This window comes from Salmo salar, chromosome ssa10 (genome assembly GCF_905237065.1).
Source record: "Salmo salar chromosome ssa10, Ssal_v3.1, whole genome shotgun sequence".
Lineage (NCBI taxonomy): Eukaryota > Metazoa > Chordata > Actinopteri > Salmoniformes > Salmonidae > Salmo > Salmo salar.
Genome location: NC_059451.1, coordinates 96848978 through 96854977, shown reverse-complemented (window position 1 = coordinate 96854977; position 6000 = coordinate 96848978).

Here is a 6000-nt window from a genome sequence, read left to right as displayed (position 1 = left end):
TGAAGGCACTGTAGATATAATGTGGGTAAACTCTATGTTGCCTAAACATTATTAAAGTGACCCCTGTTAAATAACTATGCACATAGGGCAGTAGTCTCTAAAGAGCAAGGTAGAATACAGAGTGATAGCCGGCTAGTGACAGTGTCTAAAAGGTTCAGGGCAGGGTACAGTGATGACTGTTTAACAGTCTGATGGCCTGGAGATAGAAGCTGTTTATCAGTCTCTCAGTCCCAGCTTTGATGCACCTGTACAGTCTCCAGCTTCCAGATGGTAGTGGGGTGAACATGCTGTGGCTCGGGTGGCTGCAGGTCCTTGATGATCTACTTCTTGGCCTTCCTGTGACACCAGGTGCTGTAGATGTCCTGGAGGCCGGCTGCAACCATGTTTCAGATCATTTTGTATTATTCTGTACATAAATCCGAGACACTCCATTTAATATATGTTACGATTCGTTGGTATGCATTAATTAGTGGATGTCCATCATCCATTTCATTAGACATGTTAAGAATTCACAAATTGTGAAATATGTTACGATTTGTGCAAAACGTATGATATGTTACGAATTCCAATTAGTTGTTGCTAACTTTAGCTAGGTGGCTAATGCTAACGTTAGCTAGGTGGCTAATGCTAACGTTAGCTAGCTGGCTAAAGTTAGCTGGGTTAGGAGTTAGGTTAAAGGGTTAGGGGAAGGGATAGCTAACATGCTAAGTAGTTGAAAAAAAGCAAGTAATTGCAAAGTTGCCCGTGATGAAATTCAAACACTCAACCTTTGGGTTGCTAGATGTTCTCGTTACACACCCACCCTCCTTTTGTTTTTTTCTTCAGTAACCTTCTGTCTTATGTAACCGTACCAAACATAATTTACACTACACGACCAAAAGTATGTGGAGACCTTCTAGTCAAACACCTCATTCCAAAATCATGGGAATTAATATGGTGTTGGTCCCCCCTTTGCTGCTATAACAGCCTCTACTTTCTTGGAAGGCTTTCCACTACATGTTGGAACATTACGGCGGGGACTTGCTTCCATTCAGCCACAAGAGCATTAGTGAGGTCGGGCACTGATGTTGGGCGATTAGGCCTCGCTCGCAGTCAGCGTTCCAATTCATCTCAAAGGTGTTTGATGGGGTTGATGTCAGGGCTCAGTGCAGGACAGTCAAGTTCTTCCACACCGATCTCGACAAACTATTTCTAGATGGACCTTGCTTTGTGCACACTGGAATTGTCATCCTGAAACAGGAAAGGGCCTTCCTCTAACTGTTGCCACAAAGTTGGAAGCACAGAATCGTCTAGAATGTCATTGCATGCTGTAGCGTTAAGATTTCCCTTCACTGGAACTAAGGGGCCGAGCCCAAACCACGAAAAACAGTCCCAGACCATTATTCCTCCTCCACCAAACTTAACAGTTGGTACTATGCCTTCCGGGCAGGTAGTATTCTCCTGGCATCTGCTAAACCCAGATTCGTCCGTCAGACTGAATGAAGTGTGAGAACACGTTTCCACTGCTCCAGAGTCCAATGGCAGCGAGATTTACACTCAATCAAATTTATTTATAAAGCCCTTTTTACATAAGCCGATGTCACAAAGTGATATACAGAAACCCAGCCTAAAACCCCAAACAGCAGACAATGCAGATGTAGAAGCACGGTGGCTAGGAAAAACTCCCTAGAAAGGCCAGAACCTAGGAAGAAACCTAGAGAGGAACCAGGCTCTGAGGGGTGTCCAGTCCTCTTCTGGCTGTGCCGGGTGGAGATAACAGAACATGGCCAAGATGTTCAAACATTCCTAGATGACCTGCTGGGTCTGATAATAGTAATCACAGTGGTTGTAGAGAGTGCAACAGGTCAGCACCTCAGGAGTAAATGTCAGTTGGCTTTTCATAGCCGATCATTCAGAGTCAGAGACAGCAGGTGGGGTAGAGAGAGGGTCCAAAACAGCAGGTCCGGGACAAAGTAGCACATCCAGTGAACAGGTCAGGGTTCCATAGCCGCAGGCAGAACAGTTGAAACTGGAGCAGCAGCATGACCAGGTGGACTGGGGACAGCAAGAAGTCATCAGGCCAGGTAGTCCTGAGGCATGGTCCTAGGGCTCAGGTCCTCCGTGAGAAGAGAAAGAGAGAGCATACTTAAAATTCACACAGGACACCGGATGAGACAGGAAAAATACTCCAGATATAACAGACTGACCCTAGTCCCCCGACACAAACTATTGCTGCATAAATACTGGAGGCTGAGACAGGAAGTGTCACGAGACACTGTGGCCCTGTCCAACGATACCACAGGACAGGGCCAAACAGGCAGGATATAACCCCACCCACTTTGCCAAAGCACAGCCCCCACACCACTAGAGGGATATCTTCAACTGCCAACCTACTACCCTGAGACAAGGCCAAGTGTCGCCCATGAAGATCTCCCCACGGCACGAACCCGAGGAGGGCACCAACCCGGACAGGAAGATCACGTCAGTGACTCAACCCACTCAAGTGATGCACCCCTCCTAGGGGACGGCATGGAAGAGCACCAGTAAGCCAGTGACTCAGCCACCGTAATAGGGTTAGAGGCAGAGAATCCCAGTGGAGAGAGGGAACCGGCCAGGCAGAGACAGCAAGGGCGGTTCGTCGCTCCAGTGCCTTTCCGTTCACCCTCACACCCCTGTGCCAGACTACACTCAATCATAGGACCTACTGTAGAGATGAGTCTTCAATAAAGACTTAAAGGTTGAGACCGAGTCTGCGTCTCTCACATGGATAGGCAGACCCTTCCATAAAAATGTAGCTTTATAGGAGAAAGCCCTGCCTCCAGCTGTTTGCTTAGAAATTCTAGGGACAGTAATGAGGCCTGTGTCTTGTGACTGTAGCGTACGTGTTGGTATGTACGGCAGGACCAAATCGGAAAGATAGGTAGGAGCAAGCCCATGTAATGCTTTGTAGGTTAGCAGTAAAACCTTGAAATCAGCCCTAGCCTTAACAGGAAGCCAGTGTAGAGAGGCTAGCACTAGAGTAATATGATCAAATTTTGGGGTTCTAGTCAAGATTCTAGCAGCCGTGTTTAGCACTAACTGAAGTTTATTTTGTGCTCTATCCAGGTAGCCGGAAAGTAAAGCATTGCAGTAGTCTAATCTAGAAATGACAAAAGCATGGATTAATTTTTCTGGATCATTTTTGGACAGAAAGTTTGATTTTTGCAATGTTACAAAGATGGAAAAAAGCTGTCCTTGAAATATTCTTGATATGTTCGACAAAAGAGAGATCAGGGTAAAGAGTAACGCCGAGGTCCTTCACAGTTTTATTTGAGATGACTGTACAACCATCAAGATTAATTGTCAGATTCAACAGAAGATCTCTTTGTTTCTTGGGACCTAGAACTAGCATCCCTGTTTTGTCCGAGTTTAAAGTAAAACATTTGACGCTATCCACTTCTTTATATCTGAAACACAGGCTTCCAGGGAGGGCAATTTTGGGGCTTCACCATGTTTCATCTAAATGTACAGCTGTGTATCATCCGCATAGCAGTGAAACGTTAACATTATGTTTCCAAATGACATCACAAAGAGGTAGAATATACAGTGAAAACAATAGTGGTCCTAAACTGGGACCTTGAGGAACACCGACATTTACAGTTGATTTGTCTCAAACCATCCACAGAGACAAACTGATATTCCCGACAGATAAGATCTAAACCATGCTAGAACTTGTCCATGTAGACCAATTTAGGTTTCCAATCTCTCCAAAAGAATGTGGTGATCGATGGTATCAAAAGCAGCACTTAGGTCTACACCACTCCAGCCGACGCTTGGCAGTTCTTGTGCTGACGTTGCTTCCAGAGGCAGTTTTGAACTCGGTAGTGAGTGTTGCAACCGAGGACAGACGATTTTTACTCGCTACACGCTTCAGCACTCAGAGGTCTCGTTCTATGAGCTTGTGTGGCCTACCACTTCACAGCTGAGCCTTTGTTGCTCCTAGACATTTCCACTTTACAATAACAGCACTTACAGTTGACCGGGGAAGCTATAGCAGGGCAGAAATTTGACAAACTGACTTATTGGAAAGGTGGCATCTTATGACAGTGCCACATTGACATTGAAAGTTACTGAGCTCTTCAGTAAGGCCATTCTACTGCCACTGTTTGTCTATGGAGATTGCATGGCTGTGTGCTCGATTTTATACACCTGTCAGCAACGGTTTGGGCTGAAATAGCCAAATCCATTCATTTGATGGGGTGTCCACATACTTTTGTATATATAGTGTATTGTACTAATTGGAGTCTCCCGGATTTACGTTTACCATGTTATATCTAGTCTATGAGACTAGGCTGGGAGGGTAGGCAGTGTGCCCAATGATACGTTGGGCTGACCGCATCCACCACGTTGGTACAGCTGTTGAAGTTTGTGAGGGTCTAAAAGAGGATTTATACTTACCGGAGGCTTTCCGAAATGCGATCCGGAGGCTCCGTAAAGTGAGTTTTATGCAATTGCGGAGCCTCAGAGGCTTGCTGAGGGCAAATCAAGCTCTGTACCGCATCGCTGTGTGCAACCAAAATGTTTTAACAATGTGGAGGGCTCATTATAGCTCATGATTGGTTGATGGTAGGTGAGGGTGGAAGGTCCTGTTTAAATACAAGTTTACTTCCTTGACAACTTCCTTCACAACAGCTCTACTCTTTTCGCGAAGAAGTATGAACGCTCTGACTTCAGTGGAGGCTGCATCACAGTAAATGCTGTACTGCCACTGCAGATGTCAGATTGACCATGCAGAGCCTTTAAGCCAATTTTTGCTTGCTCCGTTTGCAATCCGGAGACTCCGTACAGAGGGTTAGACGCAATTGCATAGCCTCTAGAGGTTTGTGGAGTCCAAATTGAACTTCGTACCGCATCACCGTGCACCTCCTAAATGTTGTAACAATGTGGAGGGCTTGTTCCGCATTGACATGATTGGTTGACGGTAGGTGCTGTATAAACACAAACTCATTTCCTTGACAACTTCCTTCATAGCAGCTCTGCTCCACGAAGTGCAAGAAGTATGAATGCCCTGACTTCTGCAAAGGCCATACACAGTAAACACTGTACAGCCACTGCAGAGCCTTTTAAAGGCGTTGCATAGTCAATCCGATGTCTGCATTGGCCATGCAGCCTTTTTGGGCATTCATACTTACTGTGCTTCGCTGAGCAGCTCAGAGCTGTTGTGAAGGAAGTTGTCAAGGAAATTAGTTTGTGTTTATACAGGACCTTCCATCAACCAATCATGTCAATGCGAGCTATATGGCGCCCTCTTCATTGTTACAAAATTTGAGAGGCACATGGCGATGCGGTATGGAGCTCAATCTGGCCTCTGCTTGCCTCTTGAGGCTCCACAATTGCGTTACACCATCCATATGGTGCCTCTGACCACATTTTCGGATCAAACATAAATTGGCTCTTAGCATAGCCTCGGGAAGTAGGGGTGCTGAGGTGCTGCAGCACCCCTGAAAAATCGGAATAATTATAATTTAAAAATCATTGTATTTTTTTCCACAAAAGTTGTGCACTGGGCCTTTAATTGTCCTGTATTAGCTGACTGACATACGATATAGCAGAGCCAACGCAAGAAAAACCTTTCAATCCCCCAGTCTGCCCCCCCAAAAATCGCAGCGCCCTCACCAACTACTTACTGTCGCAATGGCTCTTAGGGACCAAGCCGAATTTCTTCAGCCTTCTGAGGTTGAAGAAGCGTTGTTGCTCCTTCGTTACAACGATGTCGGTGTGGAGGGGATCTTTTCATGTCCTCGGTGATGTGCACGCCGAACAGGAACATGAAGCGTTTGACCCTCTACTGCGGCCCCATCGATGTGGATGGGGCGTGCTCTCTCTGTTGTCTCTTGTAGTCCACGATCAGCTCCTTTGTTTTGTTGAGGGAGAGGTTTCATTTTGGTCTACACATCAGCCCTATATTAAAATTAAAACAAAGCTAAATTTCTAATTTAACTCCCAGGTTGACTTTATCTAGGATTAGGCTAAATTTAGAGA